The 21,812-nt window shown below is 47.0% G+C and overlaps 1 protein-coding gene and 1 long non-coding RNA gene across 2 annotated transcripts in view; both read right to left on the bottom strand.

The window, feature by feature from the left end:
* CLSTN2 (calsyntenin 2) overlaps positions 1-21,812 on the bottom strand; it is a 625,554-nt gene that overhangs the window by 526,476 nt on the left and 77,266 nt on the right. The gene's annotated exons all lie outside the window — the stretch shown is intronic.
* The window catches only part of LOC117084114, a 56,325-nt gene continuing 54,023 nt past the window's right edge, over positions 19,511-21,812 (bottom strand). Inside the window, exon 3 of the long non-coding RNA XR_004437323.1 lies at positions 19,511-20,822. This is a non-coding gene — a long non-coding RNA (uncharacterized LOC117084114). The remainder of the gene's footprint in view (positions 20,823-21,812) is intronic.

The raw sequence follows: 21,812 nt of genomic DNA on the forward strand, positions 1-21,812 counted from the left end.
GCAGGTTGATCCTGCCATCCTACTAGTCCCCCTCCATCTACACAGAAAGTCTGTGCAGCATTACTGTTCTCTTAAGATGTCTCAGAGCACACTATAGTTTTTATGTGTTATCTACTACGTGCCAGTCCTCCTATTTCTTTTTAAATATTGCAACAACTCTATGAAGCGAGTATCATTATACCAGTTTTAAAAATAAGTAAACCACAGAAATAAGTAAGCTCAGAAAGGGGAAGGGGTTCATGTTGGCTTTCTGGCTGTCCATAAGTATAGTCAGACTCAATGGGTACTGTCTTACTCTAATGTCCTTGCTCTACCCTAAGGGTCAGTCTGCCTCTCCCACATCTATAGCACTTTTCAGTTGGCTTACAGACCAACTCTTTTCTCACAGACAAACCCAGAGCAGCATTTTGTTATCCTCAATTGCCATTTTGTAATTGGAGAACTTGAGAGATATGAGACCAAGGAATTTGCCCAAGGTCACACAGATGGCTAACCAACAGTGGCCGCAGCGCTGGGAGCCACTGGAGATCCTACCCCACGCCTGATGCCCATATGGCAGGAAGGCATGCACATACCTCTGCAACCCTGTACCAGCTTTGGACTACCCAGAAAAATGTACTTGTGGCTGGGTGTGGTGGTACATGCCCGTAATCTGAGCACTTTGGGAGCCCGAGGTGGGCAGATCACCTGAGGTCAGGAGTTCGAGACCAGCCTGGCCAACATGGCAAAACCCCATCTCTACTAAAAATACGAAACTTAGCCGGACGTGGTGCCAGGCACCTGTAATCCCAGCTACTCAGGAGGCTGAGGCAGGAGAATCACACTTGAACCCGGAAGGCAGAGGTTGCAGTGAGCCAAGATCATGCCACTGCACTCCAGCCTGGGCAACAAGAGTGAGACTCTGTCTCAAAAAAAAAAGAGTACTTGTTAGCCCTTGATCTTAGACTCGGTGGGAGCAAAGAGAAAGTAGAAGAGTAAGAATACATTTTAAGCAGATGCAAAAAAAAGGCTACATGTGAAATACATTTTTAACTAATTTTTCATTGTGAGTAAATGTATGAGTCTTTTCTCCTCAGTAAGTCTGTTCATTTTGCACAGTTATAACTTTCATGACAAGTATATGCAATAAGTTCACAGGCAGCACTTTCCTTTGGTGTGTAGGGGAAGGAGGTCAAGGGTCCTTCCCACCTCTACTTGTGCTTGTTCTGGGTATAGAGCACATGTAACAGTGATCCCATCGCTACAGAGTATTAGGACTAGTGAGCAGTTTGGAAACCCTGGAGTCTAACCTCTTCATTTTACAGAAGGGTCCTGAGGTCCAGAAAGACAAATGACTTCCCCAAGAACACACCATCAATTGTGCAATGGCTGAAGGACAGTGGAGCCAGACTGCCTGCTTTGAATCCAGCTTTGCCTCTTAATAACCATATGACTTTGACAGATTACTTAAAGACTTTGGATAGCATAACCCCATCTATTTATAGCAGCTGGGGATCCAGCTCTAACAAACAGCTTCTGAGTCTGTGTCTTCTCCATTGCATCAAATTGAAACTCACATATACTATCCTTGTTGTCAGGAAATACCTGGAATCAGGAAACTACAAATATCCCTCCATATTCAAACTAATACAGTTGAAAGGAGAGAACTTGGATGCATATCCAAAATACAGAAGGATACCTAATTATCTGAACCTATTTAGTTCCTGAAAGTTGGATAGCAAAGCAGTGAGAATTTGGCTAGCAAAGGATACCAGCCCTATTTCAAAACATTTATCCAAACCTATTAATCTCCTAAATTTGGAAGACAAGAGTTTCAGATAGTGGAGGATGGCTCCCTGGTACACTTCCAAGTGGCTACCAGGGGTTAGGCAGCCAATGCCGCAATGATCCCAGGAATGTAGTGATTATTTTCTCCCAACTAATTCAGAATTTCATGCTGTGCGTCACTAACAAAGAACTAAAAATGACCAAACAATGCTCTCCATAGTCCAAGGATGTCTTCCCTCCACATACTGCATGTGAAGTCTAGTTTGATTTATAACATAACCAAAGAGAAGCAAAGCATGACCCTACACCACCTTCCTAGGAAAACTGCTGCCAGTTTTCTAATTGGATTTATTTAAAGCCTTTAAGAAAAATTCAAAGTGTATGTTGATGTCTTTAGCAGAAGGACATCCTAGCCTTTCGCCATGGCTTTGTCAAGATTTCCCAAGAGGAATAAAAGCAAGAAGAGGCAGTGTCAAAGTAAACACACCTCCCCAACAGAAGGGCTGACACAGAAAAAGGGAAGGAAACGTGCCCATTCATCTGGGGTGCATCTTTCCCTCAGTCTAATTTATGCCACAGAGTCATTACACCATTTCTCTGATTTTAATAATGCGTCCCACTGAAGGGAAGTCAAGGCGGAAGCTGCAATTTATTGGCCATTTCGGGTACTTAGTGAAAATGTGTTGGGCATGCGTTTTTTAACTAACAATTCCAAAACTATATGAAGGAGTTTTGATTTCAGCTAAATTATCTCCGATGAAGTAATGGAACTATTTTTCTTGATAAGGGACCACAGAGGGGTGTGAAAGAGAACTGAGAGTCAGGGTACCTGAGTAGCCCTCTGTCCTCCCCACCCTGATGCTATTTCCTCAGTGGTAAAAAGCAGGGAATGTCAAATTCTCCACAGTCTCTTCCCACCCAGTGTTCTCTAAGTCTACCACCTGCCTAGTGAGTGGCCTAGAATAGACCTCCTGGACTAATTTTTAAAAAGGGGAAATGGAGGCTGCGGGAGTGAACCACCCCCACCCCTACCCACTCTCCTTCTGTCTACTTCTTAGCCTTCCAATGACACAGCTGATCAGAATCAGGATCCAGGAAAGAAGAAAAAGCAGGAGCTTTGAGGTCAGCCATCCTGGGAAGTGTATTCTACCTCACATCAGAGGTATAACATTGGGGAAGCTACCCAACTTTTCACATCCATGTTCATAAGGGGAAAAATATCATTTGTCTGTCAACCGGATTGCAAAGGATGTTGTCACGTTGAATATGTGAAGTCCCCAGGACAGCACCTGGTACATTGCAAGCCCTCCAGATAGGAAACAGTAATTTCTTCTCTGCGGTCCTGTTGCTGTCCCCTGAGTCTGTTGCTCTTACCAGCACACAGCTCCTGACAAGTCTTGGTGCTGCCAAATGCAGTAGTTGGCAATGTGCTTTATCACTGAACAAAAGCAAAGGACCAAGATGACATGCTAAGAGAATCAGCTGAAACCATGACCTCTTGAAAATAGCTTTACCTGCTCTGAAGTAAGACTCTGGGGTCTCTATGGGGCGTCTTCTGCATTCTGGCAACTTTGAAATTCGGTTGCCTCCAATTTGGGTCTTTGGAGATCTCAGTGTTTGATGAACCAAGTGATACAGAAGTATCAGCAGTTGGAGAGTGAAAATAATAATTAATCCTAGAGGGATCTCAGGGGAAGATAATGCTCCCAACACAAGAGGTGAAAATACCTCAAACTTTAAAATATTGGGAAAAATTTAATTTAAAATTTACAAAATTTTAGACACCTGCTGCATAAGCATTTCTCATCTCTATGTATTTGGTTTCTGTGCATTTCTTATATACAGATATTCCCCAACCACACACCCCCTGTGAAGTCCTTAATTCATTGAGTCAAACTGTTTGGGGAAGATTGCTCTGAAGGCTACATTATGGTTTTATAAGAAATGACTTCAAATCTCAAACAATAACATTAAAAATCAGCATGTGGGACCCAGGTCTTGCAGGCATTGGGCAGACATCCATATCAGCTGTTCTATTTTCCCCCAGCCTCCTTTACAGATCTAAATTTAAAAATTAATTTAAGAACATATACATACCATATGTATACTACACTTTTAGTCACAAAACTCATTATTTTTGCTATCCTTAAGATGTAAAAATGTAGGAAAAGAATTGGCAAAGAACGGAATTCATTTCTTTTCATAAAACCTCCATTTATTCAAGCCAACCCACACTTTCACTCCAGACAACCTAAGAGAAACTTAGATGTATCAGATTCTCAGAATGAGAATGTTCTGGATCATTTGATAGTTTTTGGAGGAGGCAAGAAAAAAAAGGAAGTAGACTCAATTTTAAGATGGCACATTAGCATGAATGTGGAAGTGCTCCCACCAAACCCATTGTGCAATGACAAGACGAAGGCCTCAGTGTTGTGCATAACCTACTCCACGCTAGGCAGTGTTGCCTCCAAATGAAACACGAAACCTTCACCATTCACTTTGCAGGTGTCATCCAGCCTTTTTCTACCACACAATGGGTCTTCTGCTTAGCAACACTATGGCACCAACAGTGGAGGTGTGGGACCAGAGGGTCCATTTTCAGTCAAAGTAAAGCGTTCACACATCAGTCTGGCTTTCCCTGGCCCTGTCCTTCTGACCTATGTGTTAACAGAATACCAATCCTTGCCTATTTCTCCCAATATTGTCTGCTCTATATTAAGGGAACCTGGACAATACACTAACAGAAGACATTCAGGGACCACTTACGGCCTTGGAGTCAGGGATTCTCACCCCACAGTTCGTGCTCCATAGGCAGTTGCCCATTCATTTGTTGTGGCTGGCACTCAGCCCATTCTTGCAATTCTCTCACCCACACTTGTAGTCACATGCATTCTCTGCCCAAAATTCCTTTTCTGATCTTTGTATTTGAAATGTAAGATAATCTTGGGATGAAATATGGTGAGTATCTGTATCCTAACATGGGAGCCCTTCCTTTCCTCTCACAGCATCCCTCACCCTCCATCCAGAGTCCCTGGTGTCAAGAGTTCACACTGAACCATAAGGGAGGTGCCCTGGGGTTTGGGAGTATCCGTAAAGGGACAGAAAACTTCTCTCATGTGCAAAAGGATTCAGCACAATGATAAGAGAAGTAGCTAGTGCTCTGGGGCCTGGCTGAGTGTCTGAGTGCCCCTCTTCTCCTGTGCATGCCTGCTGCTTGCTGGGAATGGATAGCACAACCTTGAGACCAGGACAAGCTTCTACCTAAGAAACACGAACTTCCCTCCAGGTTGCTGCTATTCCCCCAACGTGCTAGGGATCCAGGAAATCCTAGAGATCATCATCCTGGTTGACAGCAGAGCCCATGGATATGGAAAGTCCTCCTGAACAACAGCAACTACCCTTTCCCTGACCTGCTCTGACCCAAGCACAACCCCAGCTTCCTGAATACATCGTTACCTTCTGCACAGCATGGATGGGAAGGTGATAGGACTGCTTCACTTTACACACGAAGAAGCCACAGCTTGTAGAGGGCAAGTAAGTGGCCTCAATGTTACCAAGTCAGTCAGTGGCAAACCAGTATTCCCAATCAGGTGTGATGCCACGGCTTCTGCTCTCAACCACTGGGTGAGCTGCTACCTGCTCTATCCCTTCTCTTTTGTCCCCTCTTGGTTAAAAGATCTTTGCGGAAACAAAATTTTTATAGCCCAGGGTTTCGTTAGTAGAAGCACCAGCTGTGGCGGCTTCCTTTACTGTGGATGACACTGGGGTCTGAAGGCTTAAAAGGTCACAAAGCTAACTCATGAGCAGACAGCAGACGAACTCTAGTTCTCAGTATGATGCCTTCACACTGATGGAGGATGGGGAATTAAAATCGTGGAGTCTATATTAGTTTTCATGGGCTGCGGTAACAAATTACCACAAACTGGGAGGCTTGAAACAACAGAAATGTATTCTCCAATGGCTGTGGAGGCCAAAAGTCTAAAATCAAAACGTCAGCAAGGCTATGATCCCTCTGAAGGTTCCAAGGAATGACCCTTCCAGCTTCTGGTAGCGCTTGGCATTCATTGGTTTGGGGCTTCCTCCACCTTCACACAGTCCTCTCCCTTGTGTCTGTGTGTGCCGTCTCTTCTTATAAAAACACCAGTTATTGAATTTTGGATGCACCTTAATCTAGTATGACTTCATCTTAACTACTTGCATCTGCAAACGTTCTCTTTCCAAACAAGGCTATATTCTGAGGTTCTGGGTGGACATGCATTTGAGGAAGACTCAATCCAACCCACTACAGTATCTAAAGCAAAGCCATTTCTCCTGCCCCTCCACTTGGCCTGCCAGATCAGTTTGGCTCTGATGAATGCCCTGGGCTGACAATTTCAGAAGAAGGGCTGATATGGTCAAATGTCTTTCAAAGTTCTATTGAAATTGACAGCTTAAAGAGAAATCTCACCACCAGCCCCAAATCTAATCTACGCTCCCATTGGCGATAATTCCCAGAGCTCCATTCCATGGGATAAGGCTATGACCAGGAGGCTGCATGCCAGAGTTTCTGCAGTCACTCTCCCACCTTGGTTCAGGGACCTGTGATCCAGTCAGGAGGAAAAGTGACCACCTCAGGAACAGCAGTGTCAATCTGACCGGGGAGTCCTCTGAGATGGGAAGGGGGTTCCCTGATATAGGAAGTAGGGGGTCTCACCTCCCTTCTATGGGCCTCTTTAACCTGTTTGTAAAATGAGGGGCCAGTTCTTTGACTAAGACATTCCTGACCATGAAAAGACAGAGAAGAGATCACACTCAGTCATCCATCCAGCCTGGAGGGTTACCTTGCCATCTGAGGCCAAGATCCCTGAGGGGTGGGAAACTCTGAAAAGTAGACTCCAGCCCCTCCTCCTCCCATCCCTGTGATCAATCCAATAAGAAACAGGTAGCAATCCAGTTTCTCAAACTCCAAAGCATTTCATGACAGACAGAGGAAGCAGAGAAAAGATGGCCATTTATGTGAAGGCAAACTTTTTTGTCCATTTAGGTTTTTCCTGCTTCCTGAGCCTTGGGACACATTTAGCACATACACACCCCACACAGCACAGAAAGGGCTTGGTGATGTATGTGCAAGCACTTCCATATACTATTTATTTTACTTACTGAAATATCATTTCTGTCTGGGAAAGATATCGGGTATGGTTGGCTTTTATGCTCTCGGCACTTTCCCCCTAACAAAATCTTTCCCTATAAATCTACAGTCCATGGCCTGACTTCAGAAAACACTTTAATAGTCCCCAACTCCAATGTTTTCCATAGCCATATATCCTCATGTCAAGAATACTAAAGTGCAGAGGCTTGAATTCATCAAACAGAACTCATCAATACGCTGAAAGTGGGGTTAGGAGTTTAATCTCCAGGAGAGTTCCTGGAGAGCAGATGGACCTGCCAATGCTCCCCATCACTCCCATCTCCAGGAACTAGAAGGGACTGGGCTGTCAGGAGGGAAGGGAATAAGGGATCACCTTCTTATCAGCAGCAGCAACCACAGAGCCCTTGATCCACATACGCGGTACTTGCTCAGTTCCCACTATCACCCAGCCCAGTGCCCACATCACTTCATTATATGGCCCCAGTGAGCTGCTTCTGTCTCTATCACATGCTCATCTTGAAACAGGACTCAAGTCTATCCTCATCCCATAAAGCAAATCCAACCTCATGCAGTAGAGCAGTACACTCAGCAAGACAGATATCACTGAAGATTTTGGAGAGGACTGCATCATATGTCATGCTGAAATCTTCTTTTAAATCTTCTTTGGACAACTCTTTGGCTGCAGCTGTCTCATCTCTCTCTCCTCTTCTTCCTGCTTTGCTCGTGAAGAGCATTTTAACTTCCTCCTCATCATCTGTCAACCCCATCAACAAGAGCATTGGTTGGGAGGCAGGGGGAGATTTGAAATAACCTCCACAATAACAACAACGAAAACCTCATATGGTTGGCCTAATTTTTGTTTGATTTCCTCTCTCCAGATGGAAAGCTGAGGCTCAGGCAGGATGAGCAACTTGTGAAAGGTCACAAGGCTGGACAAGCAGCAGAGTCAGGATCTGAGCCCAGTGCCCCCAGACCTCTGCTCCTGCAAAGCCGCACCTGGAACAAAGTGAATCAGTTTTCTGAACTTCCATCATTTCTGTGGGTATTTTTAAGGCCTGCCACTACATGTACACATCTTTAGTTTGGGTCAGCACACCCAGGAATAAAACTTTTCTGAGCACATTTCTAATGTATCCAAGAGAGTAAACAGAAACAAAATTGCTTGGGTAACAAAGCTGGGGTCACTTTCAAAGTTCTCATTTACAAACAAAAAATAGGGAGCTGAAGGGAAAGGATTTGAAAAACAGCAAGGTTCCTGGCCAGGGAGACCCTAGGCAAGTTACCAACCCTCCATGGGGCTTAATTTCTCATCTGCAAAACGGAAGGAGTTGACTATGGTTTCTTCCAACTCAAAATTCTTGGTCCAGTTCAAATACCTTTGTACATAACTATTAAGATTTATCACTAAAAAGTCAAATCCCTGGCATTGTACACATTCATTTAACAAAAGCAGCCACAACTACCATTTATTGAGCATAAAATATGTGCCATGTACTTTATCTGCAGTAACCTGAGTCTCAAAACAATCCTACAACACAAGGATTATCACTCCATTTTATAAACGACAAGACAGAGGTTGGAAAGGTCTGACTGTCTCGAGGCTATAAGCCAAGATTTGGGCCTTCACCTAAGTCCTAAGTTCTCCTGAGTTCTCCATCAGTCAAACCACCATGAGACTCAACACTAACAGTCCTGTTCTGACAACCAGCTGCCAGTCAGAGCCAGCTGCATGTGGTGCAGGAGTACCCAGCTCCTGTCTGCAGCCTGAGCTGCAGGATATTGCTTGTGACTAGCTGACACCAAGGCCAGGCCGAGACTACCTAGGGGGCTGCAGAAAGCCCATTTAACACCCTTAGTGCTCTCCAGGGAAAATAAAACCTTGCTTCTTTGGGGAAACAAAAACAAAAACAAAAAAACAGCCATGCAGCTGACGTGGGTCCTGCCTGTGGCTCAGTCCAGGGCTCCCTGGGGAAGGCAGCACACTTCCCAGGCTGCCCACAAGTGTGAGGAACAGACACAAGAAAAGGCAGAAGGTGGGCACCCATGCCACGGGACACCCACACTGCGGAACACTCCCACCTCCATACTCAGATTCATAACATCTTTTTAGTCATAACCATGAAGCAGCTGGCATTTAATCAGGGCTAAAGATGCCTCAGGAAGCGTGGTAAGGGCTTTACATACACTCTTGCATTGAGTCCTCACCATTCTATAAAGTTGGTAACATTATCCACCCCCATTTTGCAGAAGAGATAACTGAGACCCAGATTGACTATGTCATGCGATTAGCAGAGCCGGGGTTCAAATCCAAGCAGTTTGGTTTCAGAGGCTGAGACTTTAACCTCCTTGTTGACTGCTTAGAAGCAACTGTAGTCCCCCCACAGAGCCTTCCCTGCTAATGTGAGACAGGGCAGAGGGAGGCAGTGAGGCCTGCAGTGGTTTGGCCCTGTAGCCTGGTGCCAGACGGAGGACACACCCAGGCTTAGTGCTTCCAGCCCGGGCACTTTTCCTGAGAGGCAGACTCCTGCCAAGAAGCAGCAGCGCCTGAGTGAGCGGAGCGGGGAGGTGAAAATGTGAGGCACGATGTCTAGGGAGAGCCTCTCGGTAAACAAGGAGTCTGCTCGGAGCTCCCCTGGGCCTGCAGCCAACACAAAGGGGGCTGGTGCTCAGCTTGAGCACCTCCTGGGGCAGTAGAGGTGCCCCAGTGTGCTGGGGACACAGAGCAGCTCCACCCTTGGAGGATCATTGAGTGGAGTTTGCTTTCTTGTTTTACAAATGGGGAACCAGGCTCAGAGCAACAAGGGTCAGTCCAGGGCCAAACTCAAGGAAAGTGCATTCCTGTGTTTCGGAGGTTCCCATCTGCTCTCAGTGTGTGTGCCTGTCAGTCCTCCACACTCTGAACTGTTGAGCAAGTTCTCCTCTGTCTACTCCACCCCGACTCCCTGTTTTGGCCATAACTTAGGCAGAAACATAACAAGCCTCACAAGGTTTCCAGGTGCGCATCGTGGTGGGAGTTAAGCTGTTTTTGTGAAGTTTGCTTGCTCCTCATCTCAGCCTCCCCTATCTATGCCTCCAGCGTCACAGGGCAGGATGCAGCAGCAGCCACTCTCTACCTGGCCTCCTGCCCTGAAGGCGACTTCCACCTGCAAGACAACCTCTCCTCTCACTGTCCTGGGCCTGGTTACCCTTCCCCTGGGGGTGAGATCAGTGAAACGAACCCACTGGTTTTGGGGGAGTGGCAGTGTCCAGGAGCTGAGGTAGGATAACCAGTGAGGCCAGGAAGGTAAGGGGCTCCCAAAACACACAGCTCCCAAAGAAGAGCAGAGGAATGTTGAAGCCCTTTCTCCCTAATTTTGCCTCACTTTCTTCCCCCAGTCAGCACCTTTGCTATATTAGAGATGCAGTGGTGGGACCTTGAGGACATTACCCCTGGGAGGGGCTCACACAGGGACTCAGGGGATCTGCTCCTTTCCATATATCCTGTTCAGAGCATCTGATTCTGGGCCTGTCTGGAGAGGCTCATGCCCTAGCTTTCATGGCACCAAGCAGGAATTAAGGATAAAACTACCTAAGATTCTACAAGTCACACCAGCAGCTTTCTTCTTGCGCAGGGGGGTCTATCACTGTTATGTAACACTTGCCTGCCACCCCCACCTCCATCCCATTCTCCACATAGCAGCACCATGGGTGAAATGAGGTTGCTCTTCTGCCTGGCCCTCCCCATTGCCTCCAGCAGGGCTGGCTGGAGCCTTACCAAACAGCCCTTGCCGGCTCATTGTGCAGCCGTCCCTCCTGCAGCGCCGAGTCTTCTGGCCTGGTTCAGCCTCATAGCATTTGTGCTGTCTGGGCCTCTCACACGCAGCTCTCCCTATTCCTTGGTTCAGTGGACCCCTCTCCTGGGCAGCTTGTCTCCGTCTCCAGACCCAGGCTCATTGCTCTTCTGCAAACCCTTACTTGCACATCACATGTGAACTTGTCCCAGCACCTGCCTCATGACAGGAGTGTTCTCTCTCAGTGACTCTCATCTGTACGGAGGGATGGCTCAGGCCCTCTGTGGCCTGTACTTCTTCCCTCCTCATCCCAGCCAGCTGCCAGGCTCCAGCTAGAGTCACAGGAAAGGGAGGGACCATGGAGAGAGCAGCTGAGGCCCCCAGCACCTCTGTGCTTCTCTCATCTCCTCCAGAGCCCCCTGGGGCACCCAGGCTGCCCCCGGCCAAGGCCACTCCCCATTCCCACTGCTGCCCAGTGAGTCTTCCACCCTGGAGGACCCAGAGTTCCTAGCATAAGCTTCCGTTGTTGTTTTTTGGTTTTGGTTTTGGTTTTGGTTTTGGTTTTTTTCATCAAAACGGCCTGGCCTTCAGCATCTTTCCAGGTGACTTCCTGTCAGAAGACTTGTGCCCAGGTCCCAGTTCTGTCTGCCGCCTGACTCGGCAAGTCATATACCCACTCTGGCCTTTGTCCTTCTTACCTCTAAAGTAAGTGGTTGGATGGCATCATCTCATTGTTAACATTCAGTGGCTTCATTGTTGTGTGAACCAATGTATTAACGATGGAGAATACCTTACAGGGTAACCTTGTCATCTGGGTTTTAATGGGGTATTTTTGCCTTAAACCCCAAAGAAATGGATCTCTTATGGGTAGAATATCAGGTGCAGTGGCATGTGGGTGAGTAAAAATTCTAGACCTGAGAAGAGAGCACTTCCAGATGCTCCCCACATCATCCCAGAGTAGTCACATGGACTTCCTTGGTGTTCCTGGAGCATAAATTACAAACCAACCCCAGCATATGGAGACACATTCATAAACACACACACCCACCCAGACCATAGAATATCAGGTACACATCGGTGGTTCTAACTCTGACAGGGGAAGTTTCTAACAGGACAGGGCTTGCTGGTCTCTGGGAGCTAAGCTTAGGATGACGTATACCTGGCACACTGCAATGCTGCCGGTAACCACGCCATTCGGTTGACTATGTTGACAGCCCTGCTCAGCTTTCAGCCCATCACTGTCACATAACTGCCATTAGAATCCATTTCTCCCAGGGCTCTGTGCTGGAGTTAAGCCCCTCTTGAAGCTCCACATCCCTTCAGCCCACAGAAACATTAATGAGCACAAGGGGCAGTAACTCAGAGTACTTAAGAATGTGTAATAACATCACGGCACTTAGGAGGATGGGGATGGTCTATGCAGCTAGCAGTGATGATTCCCCCATGGACAGAGACCTGGGGAAACCATGGCTCCAGGAAGCATTTGGAGAGTCAGTTGGGAGGAGCTTCAAGCCCCATATCGTAAAAGTTATTATCTCACAAGAGAGTAGTTTTTTTCTTTGATTTCTATCTAAATATGAGGTTAAAATGAGTGCTGGGTGGAGAAGGGAGCACACAAGCATTTGAGTCATTTATAGTTTACATTTTTACGGCACAGCAGAGATCGGCATCCATTTTCCATCTGCAATTAGAAGACGAAGAAGTCTGCCAAGCCTCTGTGTAAATTGTGCCTATTAAAAGAGTCTATGTCGTGCAATGATTGATCAGCACCAAGGATTTATTCACTGAGCTAACAGCGGTTTTTACTTTTGCCATTACCCAGGGTGATACATAACAATTTAGATAATGCACCCAGACAGATGCATTTATAACCCTGGTGTCAGAGTACTGCCTTGGAGGCTGGTCAGCCTAGCGGGAGGAGGAGATGCTATTAGTGGTCAGACCAGAGAGCCCTGAGCCTGTCTGGCCTTGCATTTGCCATCCCAGGACATGGCACAATGGAAAGGCATGGGGACAGAACTGCTGCCTGCCTCCTTAGCAGCACACTGAGCTTGTCTACAGACAGGCCTCCCTCACTCTCCTCATCTGTTAGTGGGGATAACATGGCTGTTGCAGGGGTAGAAAGAGAGAGGTAGGAAGCTAAGATGAGATGCATTATGGTAGGTTTAGAGATTCCAGTGTTCATAAATGCATATGTGTGCATGCAGGCGGGTTCCACCTGGGTACACACACATGCACACACACACATACATGGAAAACCCTCTCTCTCTATCCCCCTTGCACAAGCAACACATTTCATCCCTTTAGCATAGGGTCTTCTCACAGAGTCACCAGATAGTGTTTAACACCCATGGTGGGTTCTGGTGACAGGTACGGAATGTTCGCTTCTCAGCATTACCAGCCTGCTCTTTGTGTCTGCAGGCTCCTGGGTAACAGACCTCAGCAGGGGAACATGCCAGGCAAGGCACTCCTGATGGCTGTCCCCTCGGAGATAAGCTCTGTGGAAACACAGATGAGCTCCACACACTCCCCAGGGTTTCAACCAGCCCTCACCACCATCACACTAGTTGCTCCCATCTCCTAAATCTGTGCTCCCTGGGCGTCTCCTGCAGAAGGTCCCAGAGGTTCCACCCAATTTGACATGCCCCACAGAACATTCATCACCTTCCCTGACCTACTGCCTTCGTCTGCACCCTCAGGCACCAGCAACCCCTGGGTACCCAAGCCAGAAAGTGAATCCACTGTGACTCTCATGAACTGGATCCTGATTCCTTTTAGGTTATTCTGCCTAAGTATCTCTCCACTCTGGCCTCTCCTTTCCATGCCCACTGCCACCACCAAATGTGCCACATCCCACCCAGATAAGTACACTGGTTCCCTCACTCCAGTCTCCCTACCCACAGTCTGACCCTCTGAGCACCTTTCTAAAATGCAAACCCAATCATGTCCTTCTCTGCTTTAAACTCTTCAGTGACTCCTGCCAAAATCAGCTTTGCCTGGAAATATGTCTGACAAACATTTCTTAAAAATACCCAACTATGCCATCTGTATTAGTCTGGGTTTTCCAGAGAAACACAACCAGTAAAATGCGTGTGGAGAAAAACAGTGAGAGAGAAAGGGAGAGAGAGATTTAATTTTAGGAAATAGGCTCCTGTGATTATGGTGACCCAGGGAAGAGCCCAGGTTGCAGTTGAAGTTCATGGGCCATTGGCTGGCAGGAATCCTTCTTACTCAGAGGACATCAGTCTTGATTCTATTCAGGCCTTCAAGTGATTAGATGAGGCCCACCCACATTAGGAAAGGTAATCTGCTTTACTCAAAGTCTACTGATTTAACTGTTAATAACATCTAAAAGACACATCACAAAAATATCCAAAATGATGTTTGACACAATATGTGAGCACCTCGGCCCACTTAGAGGACACATAAAATTAACCATCACACCATCTTTTTTTATAATAATGGGACTGGGGCTTTGAGGAGCAAGGAGGGTTTATCTTCCTCCTGCATGACCAGTGCAGACTCCTCTGAGTGACTTGAAGCAGAGGAAGCCAGACCTTCAGAGCTGAGGAGACTCCCAGGATCATCTGATTAGGGCCTCTCTTGAAACAATGAGAAGAAAGGCCCAGAGTCAAGGTCCCATACACATGTAAAAATCCATTAACTGGGAAGGCAAGATGTGCTATGAATCAAGTCAGTAAGTATTTAAAATATGAGTAACATTAGAGAACATGTAAGTTGAACATCCCCTACAATGCAATATTTACCAATGAGTACTTAATGTCTACTTAGCTTATCTCCTTATCTGGAGTGACCTGGGACAGATGAATGAGGATGATGAAGGGAACCAGCCGCTAAGATCCCTCCCTGATTTGGAAATGCAGCTGTTTACACACAAACTGTGTCTTACTCTGTAGATGAAGAACACCAGAGGCACTGGAAGTCACACTGCAGTAAGCAGGAGCTCAGCCTCGAAACTGAGCTAACCCACAGACTGCCCACTTTCTTCCGCCCTTTTCCTCCCATGTTCCTCCTCAGAGAGCCACCAAACCACAATGAGTCCACTACCCACAGAGACCCTCAAGGGAGACAGGACTATACACCCTGCCCTAAGCAGCAGGCTGCAGTCCTAGAAGAGGGCATGCCTTGGGCTTATTCAGATCCAATGCCTTCCTAGCTTCTGCACAAGTTTCTTATGACAGCCAACCGCCATGCCCAAGTGGGACTTCCATCAGCAGAGCCTGCTATAATATTGCTGCTCTTGGAGATGTGTCAAAATGCCTCCCCTCAGGCCTGAGGACTCCTTTAAAGAAGCATCACATTATAACTGCACGTGTGTTTCCATCTGACGATTAGGTAAATATGAAGAAGCATAATGTCACATTAAAAGCATCTTCCAGACACATAAACACAGCGACCACAGCCAGTCGCTCAGCCACTACAATGAGACGTAAGGATAGAAAGATATTTTTCTTTTAAAGTGTGGAGAAAAGGGGTGCCCTGAAGTTGTACCTTATAATTTTTGTTCCATTTCTCAGACTCAAAAGAACAAAGCCCTCTATTCCTTCCTTCCTTAGAAACAAAAATAGACTGTACTGGTCTGGCCTGCAGAGGCACCAAGATGATATCTTCCTCCACTGTCAGAGTTATTTAGGAAAAACAATCTCTAGCACAGGCTGAGTGCTCATAAATACTCCAGGATGAGACAATAAAGCCGGTCCCAGGACCCAGCATGGCCCCACCCCAGGACACTGGCCTACACACTTGTAGGTAGAAGCAAAGGCCTGCATCAGGCTTGTGGCCAGCTTTTGCTTGTGCAGGAGGCTCTAAAATGAAGAAACTCATACTCCAGGTCTCCTTCCACTTTGTTGCCTCTAGAATGTCATCTCCCTCCCCTCATCTTGGAAAGGAGTCACTCCAACCCAAGGATCCAAAGGCTGATGGGCCCCACTGCCCACCTCAATTGCACACAGTGCCTTGAGCCTAGTTGTGTTCCACTGTATGCACAGCCCTACACATGTGCCTGGAGATGGAGGGGCACTCGGCTCAGCTCAGGCTCCCAAGGAACTTTGCATGGGGCTGGTGGGACCAATGTTGAAACCACATACTCAATGCTCACGGAAGGTCAGTGGCAGGTGTTATCTCAGCAACCCTATATCCAGGTCCAGCCTTTTTCAGGCTTTCCTCTCTGTAGCTATGTCTATTCAACCCATTCTCCTTGCTTTCAAAACCCTACAGTGGCCACCCCTCTGACCGGCATTTCCCAACCTTCCTGTATCACAGCATGCATAGAAAACAATAACTTCTGTGTGGAACAGTAGCTTAAACAGGAGGCTGTGCCTGGAGACTACCTGCCCAGGCTCAAGCCATCTCCAGACCTGAGAGGTCAAGCCAGCACATATGTCATCAGCTGAGAGCACACTAATAGGACTTCCAGACATTTAACAAGATCCACAGCGAGCCACACAACTACATGGGACTAGGACACACCACAGGCATGTAACTGAAAGACAGCGTTCATGAAAGAACGCTCTAACTGCATGTGGTACTCCCTGATATTCTATTCCAGCCTACAGTTGATTCTAGAACAACTCAAGAGTTACGGACACTGACATCCCTGTACCGTTAAAAATCAGTGTATAACTTTTGACTCCCCTAAAACTTAACTACTAATAGCCTGCTTTGACTGGAAGCTTACTGATAATATAAACAGTTGATTAATATACACACTTTATGCATCCATCACATGCTACATGGTTCACCTGTGAGTTTTTTTTTTTTTTCTTTTTTTTTCAGAGTCTCGCTCTGTTGCCAGGCTGGAGTACAGTACTATGATCTCAGCTCACTGCAAACTCTGCCTCCGAGGTTCAAGTGATTCTCCTGTCTCAGCCTCTTGGGTAGCTGGGGCTACAGGCACATGCCACCACACTCGGCTAATTTTTGTATTTTTAGTAGAGACGGGGTTTCACCATGTTGGCCAGGATGGTCTCGATCTCCTTTGGGATGCCCGCCTCGGCCTCCCAAAGTGCTGGGATTACAGGTGTGAGCCACCGTGCCCAGCCTGTGAGTTTTTTCAAATTGTCACAAATCTTCAAAAAATTTTCTAATATATTCATTGAAAAAAAATTCATATGAATGGATGGATGCTCACAGTTCAAACCCATGTTATTCAAGGGTCGATCCCTATTCTATTCTATTCCTATCCTAGCATGTCTGATATTTTCTAAAATTTTAGTTCCATCTTATTAAATTGAATGTATAACCACTCCATAGGTCTTAAGTCACAGTTTGAAAATCACTGGTTCGCCAGATTACTTGACCTGGCGGACTGAGGGATTCCAAGCCAGTCTCAGCCCTCCTCATTCCCTGCCAACCTCCTTTGCTGCAGTAAGCTTCAGCTCCCGGAGCTCTTAAAAGGTCCTACCCACCCACAGCCATGCCTCTGCACACGCCACTACCCTGTCTAGGGAGGCCTGTCCATTTCTGCACCTGTATAACAGTCTAAGTCCCCCTATAAAGTGACTACAGACTGCTTATCTAGCTGCCCCTGTGGGCTGAGGCTGCACTCTTCAGGGCAGTGACACGACTTTCTCAGCTTTGTGTCCCAGAACAGCCTAACCCAGGGCAGATACTGGCCAATGTTGCTGAGTAGGTACCAACTCGGAAACTTAAAGAGAAAGTCAATTACAATGGCATAGGAGGGAAAGTGGCCAGAAAGTTGGAGCAGAGGCTGACAGCCTGCTTTTTCCTGGAGTCCTTTCCTCCCTGACCAGAACAGTCATTACCATAATCACAATAGCAACTGCTCTAGGCAGACAGATCTGATCATCGCACCCTATGCCCAGCTTCCACAGTCTTGCTTCTGAGTCATTCAAATAAACAGGGAAATCAAACTCATCATGTCCAGAACTATTGATCTTTCCACCCAAATCTGTTCCTCCTATGACATTCCTCCAACTAGGTTGACAGAAATCCCATTCTTCGTTTCTCAGGCCCCAAACCTTGGAGTCCTTCTTGTTTTTTTCTTCTCTCACATCCCTTATCCAATCTGTCAGGAAATCCTGTTGACCAGCCTCCAGTGTATACCCAGATTCTGGCTTTTGTTTTGCAATACCCCTACTGCTGTGACCCTCATCCAAGCACTGTCATCTCTCCCTCAGGTGACAGCAACAACCTCCTACTTCCCTCCTTCTCCTATTGTGTCATCATCATAGCGTTGGGGGACAGTTCTCCATGGCATTTTTCCTGGACCGTCTTGTCAAGGATGTTTAGACACAAATGCCTAGGGAGGGAGGTGTATACTCTGTGTGCTGTTCCTGGAAAGAGAGCTGATTGCTTTCTGAGCGGGATAATAAAGATATTGACTTACTCCAGGGCAAAGTTAGGGCAGATTTGCTAGTAGTCCCTTATAAGAGTAGGGGTTTCCTAAGATCGGAGTTCCTTAGCTATGACACAGACCCACCGGGCTGCTCCAAATCGCCCCTATGGGACTCATGGAGCAAGGGGGATGGATGTGAACAAGAGGCTCATGCTGTCTGCTGTGTTGTGGTAACAAAGTCCTTTGTTTCTGACCAGGAGCCCCGTGTCTCTGCTAGCATCTGTGAAACTGCAGCAGGCTATCAGCTTATAAGCAGAACTTTCACAGTTCTTGACACAGAGGATTCAAAGATCTCATTTCATATCTAAGTCAGATAAAGTCCTCCTTTACTCAAAATCCTACAATCACTCCCATCTCAGAGAAAAAGCCAAAGTTCTCACCATGGCCACAAAACCCTGAATGGTCACTGCCATCCTCCCACACACTCTGCCATCACATCCTGTCTCCGACTCCATCTCCTGCTCCTCTCCCTATTCCTCACTCTTCTCCAGCCATATGAGTCTCCCTACGGTTCCTCAGACACACTGGGCACAGGCCCTACTGTGGACCTTTATACTTGCTGTTCTGTTTGTGGGACGCTCCTTCCCTCACACCTACTTGGCCCACTCGCTCATCTTCTTCTGTCTTTGTTCAACATCCCCTCCTTACTGAGCTTGAACCCCCTATTTAAAAGTGCATTCTGGCTGGGTACAGTGGCCCATGCCTGTAATCTTAACACTTTTGGAGGCCAAGGTGGGTGGATTATTTGAGGCCAGGAGTTTGAGACCAGCCTGGCCAGCATAGTGAAACTCCATCTCTACTAAAAATATAAAAATTAGCCGGGCATGGTAGCACGTGCCTGTAATCCCAGCTACTGGAGGGTCTGAGGCACACTTGAATCCGGGAGGTAGAGATTGCTGTGAGGCAAGATAACACCACTGCACTCCAGCCTGGGTGACAGAGCGAGGCTCTGTCTGAAAAATAAATAGATAAATACAATAAAATAAAATTGCATCCTCCCTACCATCACAGGCTCTCAACATTACTTCTCTAACCCGGAGATCCCCAAAGGGCAACACTGACCTAGTCTCAGTTCCACCCCTGACAATGGCAGACCAATAGGTCAGCAGCAGACCTGTGGTCCTCTTGGCTACGGAATTGGAAAATGGCATCAAGGAATACAATAGTAGTCAGAAGGAAGTAGCTTTCTGTTCAGAAAGAAGCCAGAACAAAGGGAACAAGTGATGACTGACATAGTTGGTATAATGTCCAGATTCCCTGGTGAGGAAAATGTGACACAGGGCTGAGTTCTGACCAGTCAGTTAAAAGAAGGCTTAAACTACAGTGATGTGGGCATTCGAGAGGTGGAAGCTGCCCCCACTTCTAACGCTGGCTGGTGACATCTGGAAGAGTCAGCTTATATATTCAACTAGTACATTACAGCATCTTACTTTTTTTTTTTTAGTTTTGGTTTTTAGTTTGGTGATTATGACAGGCCTGCTTTGCTATTTATGTTTCTGATTATTTTTAGTTTTTTGCAATTTGATTTTCTTAAATTAAAACTTGAGATCTAAGCATTGGATTTTCTGTCGTGTAGCATTGTGTGTTCATATATGCAGTTTATATATTTGGATTGCAAAAGCCTCAGAAAAGAGATATTTCAATATTTGGCACCCAAACAGCCTTATTTCCATATCACCCACATGTGTCCCTGTCGCCACGCACTGCTTTCTATTCCCACACTCCCAGCGACAAACTCCGGATCCTTGTGAGTCAAAACAAAGAGCTGGAACAAGTAGCTAGGTCCTTTCTCAATGCCAAGCTCTGCTGTCACCACATGTGGCTGGGATAGGGCAGCACAGCCTGCAGACTTCACCCCCAGTCCGAGGCTCCAGAGCTGTAGGCCCTTCTGGGCTTTCTCTCACAATTAGATTCATGGATTCCCAACAAGCCTCTCTGGCATGTTTCTGTGTTTAATTCCTGGCATACAGAAAGTACATAATAACTGTTTGCCTGAAGAGACCTGTTTTCCTACAGGTTCTGTGGCCCCATCACATCCTTCCTGGTGGATGATGCTCCCCTAAGGTGGCTCTCTCCCTGTGGCTGCTCCTTGGCTTATCCATCCATTGAGCAGGCCCTCCTCCCTTGGCCTCCATGATGCTGACACTTCCCCTGGCTCCCTCCTGCTGCCTTGGCTAAGACAGTCCTCTTCCCCCTAAAGCTGCTATCATCCATGGTTGTAACAGCCACTCCCATGTCTCTATGTCCAGCCATACCTCCAGGCTGCATTTTCAGCACCACTGTTGTTTCTATTCAGATACACCTTGAAATTTCAGGCTCATCAGTTTCCCTCTAAAGTCCCTCCTGCTTTCTGACCTTCCTCACTGTGTTAATTCAAACTTCCATGCCTCAGGCACCCAGGCTTACCCAACAGGTTCTATGGAACTTGCTCTAGCTCACCTTCTGCTCGTTTCCAACCCTTCCTATTTGCCTGCCTCACTGTGGAGGCTGCAAAAACTAACAACTCTCCTTCCTTGCAGCTGGGAGAGTTGACGAGCTGCAGTTCTGACCATGAGTTAGAAAGAGAAGTCCACTGGGGAGTCTGGGGAAGTTTTGCTGGCCATGCCTCTTCCTTGGGTCCCCTTTGCCCCTCTTCTCCGCAACATCGATGTATTATCTGGAGCTGTTACAACAGTCCTGACTCCCTGGGGCACAGCAAATAGACAGGCTAAGAGTCCAAGGCAGGAAGAGAATGCTGGGGACTTTGATGGCATCACCACCAAGCTCTGGACAGCCTGTCCTAGAAGATAAATACATGTTTTTATTGAATCTTCTGTTGCTTGCAGCGAAAGCATCCTTACTGATACACATAGTAATATTCTTTATTTCATCTCTCCCTGCTCCCTCCCCTTTCTCTCATACACTCAGCTTCTTACTCAGTTGCTATCACCTGTTTCCTCTCCCTTCCTTCCTCCCTTCTCTTGCCATTCTCCTTGCAAGTGCTTTTTGAGCATTCACTCTGGACCTGCTCTGTGCCGCCTCACAGAGAGAAAGCAGGAGCCAACCACGCACTGGACCATGGAGAGCACCCAGACCAGGTTTCTCCACTCCATCTTCATTGTGCACCTTACACAGGCAGTGCCCAGCCTTGTCAGCCTCCAGCCACAGTCTGCTTTGCCTTCTTCAGGGTTTCCTGCACACCTCCAACACAATTAGAATCTCAGGTTTTCTCCAGTGAAGTATTGCAATGGCCTTCAGGTCTCTCAGAGGGTTCCTTGGCCTCAATTTCCTGCCTAGGACCATTCTGCACCTCAGATCTGGGGTCCTGTCCCTCACAGCCCCACTCTCACCCCACGCCCACTGCCTGTCACTGGGACCCTGGTGTCAGCAATTCAATTCCACCCCCCGCCCCCCAGACACTTACCCATCCTGCCAGAACTCAACAAAACTCTCATGCGAGGTCTCAGTAGCCAGCAAAAAGGGCCCAGCAGTCAAAGCATATAGGAGGAACTGGGCTTATGTTAGGACACAAGAGCCAAACAGCCCTAAGGCGAGTCGTGAGAAGGATGAGGCCAGGGAGAGATACCCCCTTATTATGTATATGCTATATACTACTAAGCACTAGGCCAGGTGGCATCTATGTATTCTCTCATTTTAAAATGCACATTTGGGATAGTTTTACAGAGAATGGATTCTGAGGTTCAGAGAGATTCAGCAGCTGATCTGAAGTCACATAGCACATAGTGGGCAGGATGGTCATCTGAGGTAGAGAAAAATGAAGTTGGAAGAG

Source organism: Trachypithecus francoisi, unplaced genomic scaffold, assembly GCF_009764315.1.
Source record: "Trachypithecus francoisi isolate TF-2019V2 unplaced genomic scaffold, Tfra_2.0 Lachesis_group0, whole genome shotgun sequence".
NCBI classification, from domain to species: Eukaryota; Metazoa; Chordata; class Mammalia; order Primates; family Cercopithecidae; genus Trachypithecus; species Trachypithecus francoisi.